Genomic DNA, 19,357 nt, shown 5'->3' with positions numbered 1-19,357 from the left:
CATAAACAGAATGTGGTACAAACATACAATGAAATACTACACAGCTTTAAAAAAAAGCAGGAAATCCTGCACCTACTACAAAATGGATGAATCTTGAGGACCTTATTATGCTAAGTAAATAAGCCAGACACAAAAGAATGCCCTAAGATTCCACTTACATAAGGTATCTAAAGTACCCACATTAATAGATAAAGAGAGTATAATGGAGGTTAGCAGGGGCTGAGGTAAAGGGAAGTGTGAGGGAAGGCAAAAAGGAGTTGTTTAAGTGGTAGTGTTTCAGTTCTGCAAGATTAAAGGGTCTAGATATCCGTCTCACAACAATGTAAATAAACGTAACACTCTGGAACTATATACTTAATAAGGGTTAAGATGGCTCTATGATGTGTTTTTTATCACAATAAAAAGAGTGTCAGTTTTTAACTTCAATTTTTTAAAAAAGGTTTTCATAACATGAAATACGCTTATGATAACATTTGGTTGGGGGAAGGATGCAAAAAAGTACAGGTAAGACACAATCAGAATTTTTCCCCCAAACTTCTCAAAGATGTAGTCCCATAATGTTAACATTATTTGCCTCCTTGGTAAGACTTCTCTTATTCCTTTACACTTCCTATTTTTTTTTCCATTTTTTCATATAGTAACCTGCATTAATTTTGTAATAAAAAAAAATAAAGTAAGTTTCTCACTTAATAGTTTCGAAACAGCCTTGATAATGCCCCATGCTGGGCAGGATGATATTTTATCAAAGGAGGGACTACTGTTAAGAAAAAAAACAAGATTTAGAAACAAGCAAAATAGATTACTGGGTATCTTTTCAGTAGAAGGCTATTTGTGGTCTAGCAGGTCCTCCAGGGATTATCTTTGACCTTCCCCCCCCCCTTTTAAATAGGCCAGTGGTTCTCAAAATGTAGTTTGGGGAGGCCTGGAGTGCCTCAGACCCTGCCAGAGTGTTTATGAGTTCAAAACTATTTTCATGATAATATCAAGATGTTATTTGCCATTTCTCTCTCATTCTATCAACAAGTACACAGTGAAATTTTCCAAAACTTTCAATACCCATGATGAAGTCATTAGTCAGATGATAACCTAAAATAGGTTTCATTATTTTTTTAAATGAAAGAATAGTTTTAAAGTTTCTCAATTCTGATTCTAATCTAATTAATATATTACACACACAAATTTCTTTGGGGTCTTCAATACTTAATAGGATCAAAGCATCCTGAAACAAAAAAGTTTGAGAACCCACTGGGCCAATTTCACAGCTCTGTAGGGGCAGGAAAGTTAATTCGTAGGTAACACACAGCAATGTAATGGCCCTTATCTATAGAAAAGCAAGCAGATTTTGCCTGGTAGAGGTACAACTGATTTACATACATGTAGAAAGAAAAACATTAATTTTTATAGTCTTTTAGGATATTAACTAGTTTTGTATCTGCTACAAATTTATTTCAGCATTTCTGATTGTAGACAGGTAGATGGATCAAAGGATGTACAGATGGATACATTATCTTTTTTTCAAATTATCTTTTGAACTAGTCCTAAAATCCTACTGGTTCCTGCACTAGTAAGTTAAATAAAATCGTTGATGTGTTTATTTTATTATTTTGAGAATCTTGTTTTTTAACTCTGAAAATTATTCTTTAGCATCAACTATCCAGAAACGTTTTTGGATCAGTTTCATATCCAGATCAGTTTCTGCATACAGGCCTTAATACTAATAAAAAACAGAGAACTCAATAATTAATAACCTTCTAAAACAGAAAGCACCAGGCCCAAATGGGTTCACTGGTGAATTCTACCAAACATTTAAGGAAAAAATCATACCAATTCTCTATAATCTTTCAGAGAATATAAGTAGAGGGAACATTTCCTAACACATCCCAGTAAGCCAGCATTATGCTCATAGCAAAACCATTACAAGAAATATATTACAAGAAAAAATAGGGCAGTTATCTGATGAACACAGATGTAAGAATCCTCCAAAAAAACTTAGCAAATTGAACCCAACAACATATAAGATGCATTATACACTACAATCAAACAATAACAACGCGCCTGGGTGGCTCAGTGGGTTAAGCCTCTGCCTTCGGATCAGGTCATGATCTCAGGGTCCTGAGATCCAGGCCTGCATCAGGCTCTCTGCTCAGTGGGGAAACTGCTTCCGCCTCTCTCTACCTGCCTCTCTGCCTACTGGTGACCAACCTCTCTCTCTCTCTGTCAAATAAATAAATAAAATCTTTAAAAACAAAACAAAACAAACAAACAAAAACACACACACAAAAAAAACACCTCTCTGTAAACTAGAAATAAAAAAGAACCTTCCCAACTTGATAAAGACTATCTACAAAAAACAAACAAAAACCAGAAACAAAAAGAAGGTTGCAGGACACAAGGTTAATAATTAAAGTCAACTGCTTTCCAATATGCCAACAATGAAAGAGTGAAAAGTGACTTTACAAACGATACCAGTGACACTAGCTACTCCTCAAAATGAAATACTCAGGTAGAAAATCTGATGAAACATGTATAAGATCTATATGAAGAAAATACATAACTTTAATGAGTGAAATCAAAGAACAAAATAAATGGAGAGACTCCATGCGCATGGGTAAGATGACTCAGTATTGTTAAGATCTCACTTCTCCCCAATTTATGACACCTATTTGTTTACATACTGTCTACTGCTATTTTTCCTACAATAATGACAGAAATGAATAGTTGACAGGAACAACATGACCTACAAAGCTGAAAATTTGTACTATCTGTCCCTTTATGGAAAAAAATCTGTATCCCCTATTCTAAGTAATTATGGTCTAATTAAGCGGTTACTTATCTCAACCCAATCCTATTTTTTTCCTTCAAAACAAAATTTAAATTAGATAACCTCTTCTTCCTTTCAATGGCAGTCATATAAAACTGGTCTCCTAAAACAATGTGTTGTATTTTTAAAAAATAAAATATTTCAATTGTAAGAATTTTAAATATATGTCATGTTCTTTGAAGACAAAGGATAGGTCTTTGGAGAGCCTACAGATAAATAATTAGCAAAGCCCTATTACAAAAAAGTAATTATTTTATGATCTTCACAATTTTTAAAATCTGGTTACTTTCTGAAACTCAAAACTGAATTATCTTTCTCCTTAGGAAATTTTTTTTCCTTTCATGGAAGCTAAAACCGATTTAACAAAAATACTAGGCAAAAAAAACTAAACAAATCTAAGTATCACTTAATGAATCTGTATGTTGTATACTTCCTATAAGAATTTAACCTGTACTGGGGCACCTGGGTGGCTCAGTGGGTTAAGCCTCTGCCTTCGGCTCGGGTCATGATCCCAGGGTCCTGGGATCAAGCCCCACATCGGGCTCTCTGCTCAGTGGGGAGCCTGCTTCCCTTCCTCTCTCTCTGACTGCCTCTCTGCCTACTTGTGATCTCTGTCTGTCAAATAAATAAATAAAATCTTTAAAAAAAAAAAAAAAAAAAAGAATTTAACCTGTACTAATTCATGCACTCTAAGTATATAACACTTAAACTGCTCTCAGTAATAGGAGTCTAAAAAACCTAACATACTTGCTCCACTCCCAAATATTTTTCTAAATATCTATACAAACATGAATCTAGTAAATTATCTATATATTCCTTTCACTAAATAAGCTTTTCTACTGCTAGTGACCCAACAGGTTCATGGCATCAATTATTTTCATCTTAACTAATTTACAGGAAATGAAGGAAATAGAAAGAGATGTTGTACCATGAGATCTAGACTGTGGGAAATTCTATAGGACAAAAAACCCAGCTCTTTCCACAAGTATGTTAGAAAGAAAAATGTTGCATAGGATTTAGAGAAGCTTAAGGAATATATATATTTAAAAAAAAAAAAAAAACACCTGAAATGTATGACACTTTCTGGAATCTTGAATTAACAAGCTTTTTAAAAAGTGTACATTTGATAGCTGATGAGATATTTGGTAATTTTAGAGCAATAATGTAAATTATCTTATGTATGAAAATGGTGTTTTAGTTATATTATTAGAGTCCTGATATTTTTGGATATAAATACTAACATATTTTGGGTTGAAATTATAAGATGTCTGGAATTTGCTTTAAAATAATCTCAGAGTTGGGACACCTGAGTGGCTCAGTTGAGCATCCAACTCTTGATTTCAGCTTGGGTCATGATCTCAAGTTCAGGTGACCACTACATACAACTCCACGCTGGACCTGGATCCTGCTTGAGATTCTCAATCTCTCCTTTTCTCTCTCCCCAAAATAAATAAATAATCTTAAAAAAAAAAAAAAAAAATCCCAGAGTTGATGTAAAGTAGTTGTGGGCAAAAATGAAAGGGTCACCATGAATTGATGAGCTATGGATATATGTAAAATTCACGTATTAGCTCTATTAGTCATTCTATGTGGGTGTATGTGTGTAGGAAATTTTCAATAATAAAACATTCTTAAAATATCTTCATTTTCACTCTACTTGAAACAAGAAAAGTAATAATGGAAAGCCATTAATCTGAGAGGGAGATATTTTAGGAAGACAGAAGAGGTCCAGAAGCACATTTGTGAGGTGTCATTTTTGGATTGTAGATGTTCATCTTAATAATCATGAACAGTAAATCGAAATTTCTGCTATCTGGTATAACAGGCAGAACTTTAAGTGACACTTCCGATTACCCTTTGAGAGTGGAACCTATGATTATGATGAGTCATCATTCTCATGGTTATGACACATTGTATGGTTAAAGGGAGATTATCCCAGGTGGGTCTGCCCTAATCAGGCGAGACCTTAAATTTAGACTTTTCTCTGGCTGATGGCAGAAAAGGAAGTCAGAGATACACTCCAGCTAGCCTGCAGGAAAGGAAACATCCATGTGTGAACTGCCAAGGTAGGCCACAAGACATGAAATGTGGGTGGCCTCTAAGAGCTAAAAACAGTACCTGGCTGACAGTTAGTAATCTTCAGCTCCTAGAGTCACAGAGAAATAAATTCTGCCAACAACTATGGAACATGGAAGAATCCCTGAGCCCCAAATGAGAACTGCAGCCTTAACTGACACGTGAATTTTAGCCTGCTGAGACACTAGACAGAGAACCTAGCCACAGCATGCCCAGACTTCTGACCTGGTGGGGTTTTAAAGCACTAAGTTTGTGGTAATCTGTTACATAGCAATAAAACTAATATGCCTGGATAAGCATCCGATACCTGAAGAGTACACCACAGTACCCCCAAAGCTCGCCTTCTGCACATGAGTTTATGATCCCACTGGCACTGAGTACCTAAACATTCAGCAATTTCACTTTTAATGCAGTGTTTCTCAAAGGATCATGAACTCAAATTTGAGAAACCTTGAGCTACATAATCCCTTATAAATGAAATATTCCTTATCCAACACACACAGTTAGCTTTACAGGCAAGATTACATACTTGAGTGCTTTTTACAGTGTGAAGACTTCTACAGCAGAAAAAGCCTGCAAAATTATCATATGGAACAAGTTTAAAGCAAATTGTGACTAATCCAAGTGTATCACAAAAACCTTTAGCTTTTCATTACAGTAGGTATAAAAGAGCACAGAGCCTTCTATCCTTTAACACGCTAGTCCACGATTAGGAGGTGTGAAGAAATAGAATCCAGAGTCCATTTCTTTTTTTTTTTTAATAATTTTTTAATTTTTTTATAAACATGTAATGTATTACAAGCCCTAGGGGTACAGGTCTGTGAATCGCCAGGTTTACACACTTCACAGCTCTTACCATAGCAGAGTCCATTTCTTTATAACAACATTTCCAAAGTCTCAGGTGGTCCATAGATATTAAGGAATTATAACAACTATCCTTTGTCCATTTTATATATGTTTAGGGGAAAAAAACTGAGATACATGAAGAAAAGAAATAGGAAACTATGTCATAGGTATTACCCTAAGGTGTAAAATTCTAAGGTTGCACTTAGTAGGATTCTTTTCAGCCTTTTTTTAAATTAACAGCTTTATTGAGATACAAAATTCATATGACATATAATTCATCCATCTCAAATTTATAGTGTAGTGGTTTTCTAGTATATTTACAAACTGTAACCATCACCATGACTTTTAGAACATTTTCAACACCCCCCAAAAGAAATCCTGTACTCTTTTTAACTGTCATTCCTTCTTTAATACCATGTAATTTTTCTCTGGTACCAGAAAACAATGGTCACCTGAAACACAAAATCAACACTTGAGAAAGAACTGAGGGTAGAAGATTTGATCTACGGGCATAACAAATACTGGGAAAACTGTGATTTGGGATTGTGGAGAACTGCTTCTTATAACTGATGCTATGAACATTCCTTTGAAAACACAGACATGATCCAAATACACAAACATGAAACTACTTGCCAGGGAAAGCAAAAAATCTCTCATTGGAGAGACTCTTCCCCTATTGCACAATGTAATTTGCTTATATCAGAAGCTGAAGACAGAGGATGATCTGAGCTTTATTTAACCAAAACAAGTGTTCTGTATTCCAAAGGCAAAAATCTGGAACTTAAAATAGCACTCTTAAATGTTCACACCCGACATTAAAACATATTTGATAAGCCAAATGAATAAATGAATAAATGAATGAATGAATGTTTTAAGATGTTTCCATGGCTTATGAGATGGTCTATAAAATGCCCACTATATTTCCCCCGGAAACTTAAGTCAGTCACTCCCTTGCCTCTGCTATGCTTGATAGAAATCTGGATCTGAAATTCTAGGTAGAATCCAAGTAAAAGGAGCCACTTTATTCTATTTTCCACCTTTGGCAGTTATAACTCTGGGACTTCACAGTCTGGTCTCCACAGTGGCTTATGGCATAAGGAAAGAAACTTGCAACAAACAAATCTACCCTCTGTTTATGAAGCCAGAAGAGTCTGATGAGAAACTCACTGAGTGAAACACAGCTGTGGATTTTTCTAGAATAGAAGGTAGTAAGAGCATTCACCACTACCACTCTTCCACCCACCTTACCTCAAAGGCACTCCTGGTGTTTGCCATTTGTAATGGGTGGTTTCTGTTTCCTTTTACTTCAAACAATAGGTGAATGTGCAGTTTGAATCTCCTAGGGAATCATCTTGAAAAGAAGAAGGTAATGTCTCATGTTTTTCAGATCTTTTGCTCATCCACTTGTTTTCAGTTCTGGCTAAATACCATAATTACCTGGGGAGCTTTAAGAATCCTGGAGATTAGGTCCAAACCTGGACATCTGCTAAATCAGAATCCTGATACCTCTCCGTTTTATATCCACCACAGAGGATATTCTGACTCCCATCCAGGGCGCAGAACCAACAAACATCATTCAGTAAGAGGCATGGACCCCTTCAGAAATCCCACCTAACCTCTACCAAGGGACTTTGACTTCTGTTTTAACTGAAACTGTGTGCTTCCCGAGCATTATCTTTGTATTAGTTGCTCAAGACCTGAGCTTGGGTTGGTTAATTAGAACTTCTTAAGATTCCCCTTACGTACAAATCTTACCAATGTTTTTCTGAGAGACAATTTTGAGTGCTGCCAAAGCCCCAAGTTTTAGACTCAAGTTTTAAAGACATTCTGGGTTGAGGGAGAGGGAAGAAAAATGAAACATCATTTTTTTAATTTTTTTTCGGAGTTCTTCCCACACTGCTGTGGGAAGAGATAATGTGAGATAAGCTGTCATTTTTAAAGGCTGAAGGCCCCTCCCCTTTTCTTATTTTTTTCTAGATCATTTTTTTTGAAGATTTTATTTATTTATTGGACAGAGAGAGAGAGATCACAAGTAGGCAGAGAGGCAGGCAGAGAGAGAGGGAGAAGCAGGCTCCCTGCTGAGCAGAGAGCATGATGCGGGGCTAGGTCCCAGGACCCTGAGATCATGACCTGAGCCAAAGGCTTCACCCACTGAGCCACCCAGGTATGCCCCTCCCCTTTTCTAAGCATTTTGGCCTTTGGCAATAATGACAGAGCCAACTTTTCTTTCCCCAAAGCCTCATCTTCCTATCCACAGATAACATTACTGACCAACCAACACAGGCCATGGGCTTCAAAGTTGTTTACCCCCTAGCTCTGGTGGGTTTCCCCTGACCCAGCATCAGTGTCTCACAGAATTCCCTGTTGTGACCAAGACTATGTCCTTAAAATGTGGCTGGCCTCCCAGGCAGTGGTCATGGAAGAATGGAGAAATGACCTCACGGGGTCTAATCCACTGACCTTTACTTTGCTCTCACCAACTGCCCAAATAAATAAAAACAGCAGGGTAGCTCAGTTTCCCAGATGAATTCTAATTTATCCCTAAATATCCAAGCCTCATCCAATGTTTAAAGTTCTCAGGCTATCCAAAATCTGTCAGCTGGATCTCAACCAAGGCCAATTTTGACCCCCTTGGGGACATTTGGCAATGTCTGGAGATGGTTTTGGTTGTTACAGCTGGGGGAAAGGTTGCTACTGGTATTTAGTGGGTAGAGGCCAAGAATGCTGATAACCATCCTATACTACACAGCATTGCCCTCTACAACAGAGAATTATCCTGTCTAGAACACCAGTAATGCTGAAATGGAGGAACCCTGGGTTAGGTCATTTGCCAGTCCACTGGTCTGAAGAACTCTCATCACAATTTTAATTTACTTTAAAAAAGGGATCACAAATTCAAATGCCTTCAAGGTCCAAGGAGATAAAGAATTATCACATAAAGAGGCTGTGAATGAGGCACTAGGGTATGGGGGACGCAGGGGGGTGGGGGGGGGGTGGCTATACCATATCAGAGTGTAAATGCTCACTAAAATCATTTTTTAAAATAACATTGTATTAGTCAAATAAAACATGACAGCACTGGTAGTCAAACTCTGGCTTAAAGAGTTTATCAATTTGACCAGAATTGGATGATCACCCCAAAACACTGTTTAGCCTCATCCCTTACATTCTATGGAACTTCCTGAACCCTGGGACTAGGGAAAATAACTAGAAGCTGTTCAGTTAAGGACAAACTAGGGATCAGATTGTAAGGGTTTAGCTTCAGTATATCAGATACATAGTGCTAAGAACAGGGGCCAACGCTGGAAACTCTGAAGGTGAAAAAATGGTGTTCTTCTATCCCTGGTCTCCATTCTAGGGACACCCAGCAGGTATGACATCAATATTATACAATGCCATACAAGTACAGTCATTATTTTATGACACCATTCTCACAAAAGTTCAGAATTTTCGCATTGTTTCTCAGATGAGGAAACAGAGGCTGAAGAGTTTTAAGAGAATTGCTAAGATTACCCACATCTGAACCTAAAACTGTTGTTTCTTTTTTCTCAATGCAATTACATCACAGCAAACAAAAGGTGAAAAGATTTCAAGGTGTCAAACATTCATGACTAAACTCTATCAACATAAAAAAGTTATACATAAATGTTAAATTTAAACCTACTCATCACCGTCCTCTTTTCCCATCAGAAAAACATTAACATGTTTGCCCCAAGTCCCTGTTTTAAGATCTCTTTTCCGCATAACGGAAGAATTAAAAACAGGTTAAGTATCTCCAGCCCTCCCTTCTGATCAGGCTGTAGAGAGGAAAGCCAAGTCAGCAAATAGAACTCAAGAGCAAGGAAGCCTGATCTGATCTGAATATCCCCGAGTGTATGCATGCTTTCTGTTGGAGGAATTCCTAGCCTGAGGAGACAGTATAAACAAATGCAATCCAGAGGGAAACAAATGATAAGATAAGTGAGACCCAGTAACCCCCTCTGTCCTCCCCGCTACCTACTTCCCCAACTTATCCCATCAGAAAAACAATCTAGCTTTGCTACCACAGAGCTCCCAATTCTTAAGTAAGAGGTTAAGGGGGAAGACTCGCTCCTTTGTGAGGTCAGTGATTGCGGCTCCTCTCACGTGAAAGCGGGCGGAATGGGGACAACCTGCTCTTTTCCCCATGGGGAGGATATGAGCGCAGACCTGACAAGGAGGCAGTTCACTGCTCCTCCAGATTCAAATTACAATTCAAGGAGTGTAAGAGGAAAAGATGGAGTATGTTAGAAAGGTAGCTTCAGTCACAGCCTGAAAAGAAACTGGGTCAAACTAAAAATAGTATGTATATATATCTTTTTCTTTTTTTAAAAAACCAATCCCTTAGCAGAAAATATCATAGGCAAGGCAGTTTCTCACCACGGTTCCTGGAGCTTCTGTAGCTGGAAGTGTCACCTACACACAGGCTGTCAAGCCCTAAATGGATCATAGAGGTTTTCTAGTCCAATCCAAACTCCATTGTTGATTTTTTTTTTAAAGATTTTATTTATTTATTTGACAGACGGAGATCACAATTAGGCAGAGAGGCAGGCAGAGAGAGAGGAAGGGAAGCAGGCTCCCCACTGAGCAGAGAGCCCGAACGGGGCTCAAACCCAGGACCCTGGGACCACGACCTGAGCCGAAGGCAGAGGCCTTAACCCACTGAGGCACCCAGATGCCCCCCCATGCTTGATTTTTAAAATGTAAAAATATAACAGGCCTTTCATTTAATGTTCTGAGAACACGATGTAGTCTCAGCCATCACCTTCAATTCTAGCCCAATTCATTCCACACTGTCTGACTTTTTCCCAAATGACCATGAAGCACTGAGTAATTGCGGGGGGTTGGGGGGGGGGGTTGTCAGGGGAAGCTCTCATGCAAACAAGGTTGCCACACCTTGTTTGCCACAAACAGAATAGGAAATAAACAGAAATGCTATTGTTGTTTCTTTTGCCATCATCCTAAATCAAATAACCACTAATATGGGGTACATTTAAAAAAAATATATCCTGTCACTTACCTTGGATGAAATCATATGACATTTTCTGTATCTACAATTTCACCAATTTTCGAGAGTAGGGAATGGTTTCATTTTTCTGCTTCATTTCCTTCAACTTTTAGAATATTTTTTTGTAATAAATTCTCAGGATTTAGAAGGGCCCTTAGTCTAATTCTCTTGTCACAGAAAAGAAGATGTGTATCTATAAACAATGGAATATTACTCAGCCATCAAAAAGAATAAAATCTTGCCAGGTGCAACGTGAATGGGACCAGAGGTTATTATGTTAAGCAAAATAAGTCAAAGAAAGACAAATATCACATTATTTCACTTATATGTGGAATTTAAGAAAACAGATGAATAGACAGGAAGGAAAGGAAAAATAAACTAAAAACAGAGAAAAAGGCAAACCATAAGAGACTCTTACCTACAGATAATAAACTGAGGGTTGCCTGAGGGAGGTAGGTGGGGGAATGGGCTAAATGGATGATGGGTATTAGAGAGGGATGAGCAGTAGATGGGTATTAGATTGTTGGGATGAGCACTGGGTGTTCTATGTAATGAGGAATCACTAAATTCTACTCCTAAAACCAATTCGACACCATATGTTAACTTACTTTAAAATTTTTTTTTTAAAAAAAGAAAAAAAAAAGAACTACAGATTCTAACTTAACTCATGTCTTGACATTTCACTGCTCAGTCTTACCAAATCTCTGTGAAACAAATACAAATTTAGACATATATGAACAATCTTACTGATGTGGTGAATGATTTTGATCACCATCCTTCCCTCTTCTTCTAGGATGCAAGTCTGCAGAAGTTTTATGAAGAATGGCAAAGCCAAGAAATGGCACCAAAACATTCACGAATGATTTGTCACATACCCAAGAAACAGAAAAGACCAAGGCTCGGTGGCTTTGGCAAAGTTTTAGGAAGCTACTCTTAGTTCTAACCCACTCTTCACAGGACACACCCATCAGAAACATATATCCTCAGCAAATTGCTGGCAAAGCCTTGGCTCTAACGTATGGGGTCTGAAAAACCCAAGATCCCTATCAGTTCATCTGATAATACAGCACCATCTTTTGCCACTGTGGTGACAGCTATGCATTAACATATCCATAGTGCACTGTCTAGTCTCCTATGTTGCCAGGAGCATGATGAATTTTTTAAAAAGGGGAGGGGGTACCTGGAGGGGAGGGAGTAGAGATGCAATTTTTTCTTTTTTATATAGATTTTATTTATTTTTTTTGACAGACAGAGATCACAAGTAAGCAGAGAGGCAGGCAGAGAGAGAGGGGGAAGCAGGCTCCCTGCTGAGCAGAGATCCCCCCCCCCGATGCAGGACTCGATCCCAGGACCCTGGGATCAAGACCTGAGCGGAAGGCAGAGGTTAACCCACTGAGCCATCCACGTGCTCCTGTTTTCTTTTTTTAAAGATTTATTTATTTGAGAGAAAGATAAAGAGAGCAAGTGCAAGCTGTGGGGAGCAGAGAGACAGACCCTAACATAGGGCTCTACACAGGGTGATCTCAGGATCCTGAGATAATGACCTGAGCCAAAAATCAAGAGTCCAACACTTAACTGACTGAGCAACTTGGTGCCCCTGAGTATGGGACTCTTAATCTCAGGTTTGCAAGTTCGAGTCCCATGTTAAGTACAGAGACTACGTTTTAAAAAAAATTTTAATTAAATTTTTAAAAATTAAAAAAAAAGGTTGACTAAAATTACAGTACAGTTTGTAGCTCCAAAACAAGGCAACACTAACCCATGGCCTTGATCTGGTTTGTATATCACTAACAAACTGAGCTTAGCCAAAAAGCAGAATATAAGAACCCATTTCAAAAAACAAAAGATGGGCATCTCTATTGCCCAGACAATGACCAAAGCTGGGATCTGGGCTATCTACTCTTAGAAACCTGAATTCATTTGCTTAAGACTTAATGTTTCAATAATTTTCCTAAGCTCAATTTATATAACACTTAAGTTCATTTTAAGCAAAACTACTAGAAAGTAACATTTTAGATTTTGGAAATATGCAATAATAACCACGTTATTTAAAAAAAAAAAAAAAGAAACCTGAATTCAGAAATCCCACCAGATGCGCAATGTTTGCCAATCGCACAGAATATTTTTTTTCCCCAGAAATGAAAAGGACAAAGACCGATTTAATAGTTGACCCTAATTTTGTACCTTCCAGAATACAAGGTATCTTCAGTTCTGCTCTTGGTGCAATTTATAGAACAGAATGAGCCCAGGTTATTACTAAAAAGTGATTGACGTACTTAGGAAGTGTAACAAGATGAATGGGGGGGAAACAAAAAGCTTCTGAAATCAATGTCCATTGAATGAGTATTATGTTTGAGTAGCCTAATGGCTTATAAGCCTTTTGTTTCCATTTTATTTTCCTGACAATATATTGTTAGGGCATAACTTTCCTATTATTTCCCTAAATGACACGGTTTGAGTTTTACTCAACTGTCTTCATTAAATATTGTCAAAGTGGGACTATATCCAGTTTTAAGCCAAAAGGAAAAGATCTATTGTAAGTCAGGAAATCGTACCAACTACATTGGAAACTGAACCTGCTTCCTTCTGTTTCCACATTTAATTCACAATAGTGGCTATGGTTTAAAAGAACTGCAATCGTATATTTGACACCAAATTTGCTCCACTGTAAAAATAAATAGAAGGCTCCCTTCTGAGGTGGGAAATAAAAAAGCTTATTTTAATATCTAAGGATAACCCAGTATTAGATTACATGTTTGACTACTATTCAAGTTTTCATTATTTCCCTTTCAAAAGAGCTTTCACAATTTATGTTAAAAGACAACAAGGAGGTGGGAAGCTCAGAAGTTTATGAGAGTTCTAACTCACCAGGCAGGCTTCTGTGGCTCTATTCTGGGTGAGAAGGGTTTTTTCGGATAAGAGATTCAACCTATTGAAAAGTTATCTCAGTTAACAAATACAGTCTAATGCTGGACAGGCTCCAAATGGATTTAGAGATGGCATATAAGAGCATTTCTTTTTTCAAATAATTTGCCTATCACCCACAGAGCCAAAAGGAGGAAGTTCAGAAGTGTTATCATCCAAATACCAAATGCAACATTTTTTAATCTCATGCAACATTTGCTGCTCCAGAAAGTCAGAGTTTAAGGAACCATTAACTGTAGAAACATTTTTACTCTCAATTAGGCCAGCATTTATTGACCCAGCACTGTTTCAGAATTAAGAGATACAAAGGAAGTTGTTATTCCCCCTAACTGATGGAGAGAAAAGAATTAACACATAGGAAAACCAGAGGCAAAGTAATCCTGTGGGGTGTAAAGAACTAGGCTGCCTGGGTCCCTAACCTAGTCATTGATCCTAACAAGCCATTGACCAGTTGCATGACCTGAGCTAGGCAAGTTCCTTAACTTCTTCGTGCCTCAGTTTCTTCATTTGTAAAATGGTGATGATAGTATGTATCTCACGGAACTCTTGAGTCAATGGTTAAGCCCATGTAAAATATCAGGAAGGACCCCGGCACAAGGTAAGCATCTCACATACCTTGACTATTAGCATCATGTTAGCTGTGTTAAGTTCTATGGTCAGGCAAAGGGCTCAAAGGAGGAAGGAGCAGAAGGGGTTGGTAAAAGCTGAAGCAGGGAAGGATTCCTGGAAGAATGGATCTGAGAGCACAACGAGAATTTAGAAACTCAGAGGAGCACCCATTGCAAATGAGGGGGGCTATCACTGCAGAAAGTCACAGATGGTGTAAAAACCAGGAGTGCTTAAACATCAACAAGGAAAATAAGGCTCACCAAAGCTGAATATGTATTTGGTAACCTCAGATTATTTGCGGGGGGAGCAAGAGATGCAAGGAGAGGCCTCCACAGACTTGCTGCAGTGCTCCTGGATTAATCAGTGTTTAACTAATTTTTAGACCTGTGTACTATGAATGCAAACTCACTTTGAAATATACTCAGTTCTCTTCTCCTGGAACAGTGGAAAGGATGCTAGAAAATCAAAAGGTAAACTTTTTCTTTTTCTTGGAAGAAGAGCTGCTATATGGAATGTAGGTCCCCAAAATCAACTTGCACCTCATCTGCATCTGTCCCTCTTTCAGTGGGAGTACTAAGTAGTGGCTTGGATGACCTGGAGGGGCAGGGAGGCACTTCAGATCCATCCTTCAATTCCAGTCTCTATCAGCCGTCCTCAGCCACTCCAATAAACACAATCTACAGAAAAGGACAGTACACTTGCTAAGCAAATGTAACCTCAAAGGAGGTATTCTCCATCCCGGTCTGCACCACTGACCAGATGCTACCACACAAGCCACACAGAAAAACTGCCCTTCTTACTTCTTACTTCTTCAATAGTACCTGTGCAATTAGTTGCCTCTCAACTGAACTCTTGGGAAAATTACTAAGTACAGATTCTGTGAGTGTTTAGGACACATACTCAATTTGAAAGGTTTCCTCCACTGCCAAGTTAGAAATCGTAATGCCAAAATAAGTGACTGTAGTCCACATCCCTTATTCAAAGAAGAAAAATCACAAAATAGAATAGAAAAATTTTCATTTTGACTGTGCCCTCTCTAGAATTTAAACGAGTTTGGTAACCTAAATTGTCAAAGTTGTTTTCTGCAGTAGGACAGGCTTAATTAACACTTGGAACTACCAGGAGCATGACATGAAGCCAGGGAGGGCCCCACAGAAGTTACAAGCTCTGTGATTATTTCCTGAACCAAACACCTAAGACACTCAGTGGTACCAAGCTTTGTTGGAAGAGCTTGTTTCCCCTGATCCAATAGCCAACTTTTTAAGTGATTTCACAGAAGACTTCAAGATTCTCAAGCCAAAGCCACTCTTTATAACATCCCCAAAATATTTACACAATGAAACACTTTCAATCTTAACCAAGTTTTGTTTGTAAACACCTTATTTGTTCTGATGACCGCAGTACCAACACTAAAAGCAGTCTTTTAAACAAAGTAGCTCCAATAAAACCACACACAGACTCACAGGCATTCTTAACACCCAGAGCCTATCCACAGAGCAAGAAAGCCAGGATTCAAATTCCTTGGCACCTACTCACTAAGCTCCTGTAAGCACCACCCAAGGACATGACCCACTGCACCCTCCTTACTATCATGCCTCCCTACTAATTAATACTTCTAAAAACCCACAGAATCTGATTACTGGAAGATAACAGAATGTTACAAATATTGGACAAATGTTTCCTACCCCTGTTTCTTCTCTCATATTAGCCAGCATGGGACAACTGATCCTGTTTGGGGGTGAACTCCACCCCAGGTGAGAAAGCCATTGTCCAGCTCTTCTACCCAAATGGTACCTCAGGTACCAGAGGTGGCCTGGCAAAGGCCTCTAGGTATCTTTGTCTTGGGGTGTGTGTGTGTGTGTGTGTGTCTGTCTATCTGTTTGTCTTCTGTCATACACCTCCTAGGAAAGTTATCTGGGTCAAGGATAACATAAGAGAAATCTAGAAATACAGAAATCTACTTTGGGATAATAATCGTATCAAGAACTGTAACAAGAATTTTAAGGGGGAAAAAAGAACTCTGTGAGTGAATGTATTCCAAAAGCAAGTAATTACAAAATTCATCTATTTCAAACTCATGAAGGCCTTTTATACTTCGAGTTATATGCTACATGGGAGTTTTCATTTATGCTAAGTTGAAACTACTTCATAGAAAGCTACAGGAATATTACAATTGATGCCAGAACTATCAATGAAAAGAATGCAATCTTGAATCTCCATTCAGGGTTCTACTATTGACTCAACAAACATTTACTAAATACCTACCAATGATCAAACACTAATTCTAGAGAGACAGGGAAGGACAAGACAAAGACCCTGTCCTCAAAGACCTTAGGGGAGTGGAAAAAAAGCCACACATTTGAACTGCTATTAGAATTATAAGGACTCAAGAAATAGGTAACTGAAGGAGATTTCCAGTCAATGATAAGTTCTAGGAAAAAAATAGTGAGTGACAATTTCTGATTCTGTTTCCTCATGAGGATGTAACCACCTATTTAAAACAAGATGATGAATGTCAACCACCTGGCACTCAGCATCCCCAAGCATTTACCTGCACATGAAGGCACATGGATACACACTCATACAGCCTTTCCCCCGCTTAACTACACTATCTGTGATAATCTACCTTGGTGTGTAATAAAAGCAGAAAGTAAACAAACTGTAATTCAATTACACTTAAAACTGCATTCATCAAGAATCTATAAAAAGGCAAAAACTAAACAATTAATTCTAAGATGCCCAGATAAACAGAAGTCCAGATACAGGGCTCATACTAGTAAATATTAAAAATACTATCGTAAATAGTAATATGGCTGCTTTGCCCACTTTGAAGGACTGCCATTAAGTGCTAGGCTATTTTGCCAGTCAAATCATACAAGTAAGGCTCCGGGATATTAACCCAAAGCCACAGTGTCAGAAGCTGAATTTAACCCATCCTATTATTTTGAGAAAAGACAATGACCAAGTCCTTCACAGAGTCACAAGATTTTATACCTAGAATCAACTTTGGGAATCCCCTTCTCTCCCTCCCCATATTACTATTGACCGAGGTCCCCTCAGGTAAAGGGTTAACCCCAGGGTGGGGTAGCCAGCAATGACAGAGCCGGAGCAGGACCCAGGCCTCCTAGATCCCTCCCCCGTCTGCTTCATTTTCAAGGAAATGCATCCTTTAGGCAGGCGGCAGGCTTTTAGATTTTATGAGAACCACAAGGACGATACTGACTTCCATAATTCAATTTCAGTCATTAACTGTCCCTATAAACTTCCAGAGAGCGGCACCTAGAGCAAACTGAGGCCCTTTACTGGTAGCCAGAGAGCTCTCTTCATGCAAAACGGAGGACACGCCCTCCTCGAGAAAGCTGTTTCTAACACTGTCATGTACATTATTAGTTAAATTATGTATCTAGCCTGAAAGGCGAAAAGATCATTCCATTGTAGTTTTCAGAGCTTGCCTCAGGAAAAGGGCTCCAAACTATTACTCCTGGAGAGGGGCGAGTCCAGGTACAGACACACGAAGGTAAAAGGGGTCTTGAACTGTGTCCAAGCTACTTCTAAGAGAATGGCTAGAGAGGCCTGGTTTGTGAAACCGGTGAAGAGAGCAGCTGGGCCCGGAACGAGCATTTGACCACACCCACTGGCCACGCCCTCCCAGCTGCCCGCAGAGCCACATCGAATTGAAACAGCAGTGGGAGCAGTTAAGATTCCGACGGCAGGAGTCGCCATGGCAACGGGATTCATCTTGCAGACAAACTCCGCTTGAATACACCAGGTCCTTCTCAAGAAACTACCAACTCGAAGAGAGCAAAAACGGTCACGGGTTGTATTTGCTCTTGATGCTCTCCTGCTGGTGGGGATGCCGTGCGGGTCCGAGTTGGAGAATATAAAGCGTAGGTATCAATTCATAGGCCCACTCAAGTATTTTATGGGGTGGGGGTGGGGGGGTACAGAACACCCCAACGCCAGGCTATGAGCAACTTGAGAAGAGCCATTCTCAGCGTTTGATGAATGAATGAGTATACGAAAGAATGAGGGTGCTAGGGAAAGGAAATCCAGAGGACTTCATCGAGTTCCCGGGACTCGAGTGCGTCTCAAGTAGAAGGGCAAGCCCATCACTAGCAGTTGGATTTTCGACACCAGCTGGTTCCTATTGCCCAGCCCTCCTACCCTACAGCTAGCCTCATCGTTAGATGATTCGACACCCTGCACCGCCTTACCACCTCCCAGCCCAGGGCTCCGGGCAGATGCTTGCCCCCGTTCAGGTGCTCTTTGTGGAGAAAGCAATCAGAGCAAGGGGAACCAAGATGCACCTTCCCCAGGCGGAGATGCAGGAGCGCTCTGCGACGCCTCGAACCCGCTGCACAGGCGGCGCACCCTCCCCTACTGCTGTCCGCTAACACCCCCATGCTCCTTCCGCAGCGCGGGTTTCCCTCCTCTCCTCCGAGACCTTTAGCTTCTAACTTTCTCGGAATTACAGTCAACCCGTCCCTTTGGAATAAAGCTTGAAGTGAGGGCTGCAGGGATGTTTGGGCTTCTGCTCGGACGCGGGCCAGCGGGTAAACGAGTGCCTCCTTCCCTGTCGCCACCTCCGAGTCCACCACCCCTGCCTCGGAGCCTCCCCGGCCAGCAGCTCCCAACGGCGGCAGGGCCCGCAGCCCCTGGCCGAGGCGACGACCCCCCGGCGCCCCAACGCCGCAACCTCAGGAGCCCGCAGCAAGGCGGCGAGTGGTACCCTGCCTGCTCTTTTGGCATCCCTGCGCCTCAGAAATAAAGGAGGGAGGGACCCCTGTCCTCGGGGGCGCTTTCCTCCGGGCTCGCCTTGCTTTTCGCCGCGCTTGCAGCCATTTTCCCAAACCCAGCTTGGCAGCCGGGAGCTGTCTCGGTCCCGTTCCCACCCAGACCCAACCTGAAGGACGGGTTTAATATTTACCTACTGGCCCTGGGGCTCCGGAGAGGCAGCGGGAGGGCGCGCCGCGAACCCAGCGCGGGGCCCGAAGAAGCGCGCCCACCCCCGCGCCACGGCGCGGTGCTACTTAATGAATGAGTGCGGCGGGCCA

General features: G+C 40.1%; 1 protein-coding gene across 3 annotated transcripts in view; it reads right to left on the bottom strand.

Annotated features, from left to right (window-relative positions):
* Positions 1-19,357, bottom strand: part of DAAM1 (dishevelled associated activator of morphogenesis 1) — a 162,900-nt gene that overhangs the window by 143,387 nt on the left and 156 nt on the right. The window contains exon 1 of one of the 3 annotated variants that reach the window (XM_059182223.1): positions 19,231-19,357. The exons of the other annotated variants lie outside the window; for them this stretch is intronic. The gene's annotated coding sequence lies outside the window, so the exon portion shown is untranslated. The remainder of the gene's footprint in view (positions 1-19,230) is intronic. 3 annotated transcript variants of the gene reach the window in all.

The sequence above is a fragment of the Mustela lutreola genome, chromosome 7, assembly GCF_030435805.1.
Source record: "Mustela lutreola isolate mMusLut2 chromosome 7, mMusLut2.pri, whole genome shotgun sequence".
Lineage (NCBI taxonomy): Eukaryota > Metazoa > Chordata > Mammalia > Carnivora > Mustelidae > Mustela > Mustela lutreola.
Note: the sequence above shows the minus strand (reverse complement) of the source record. Positions and strands in the feature narration are given on the sequence as shown.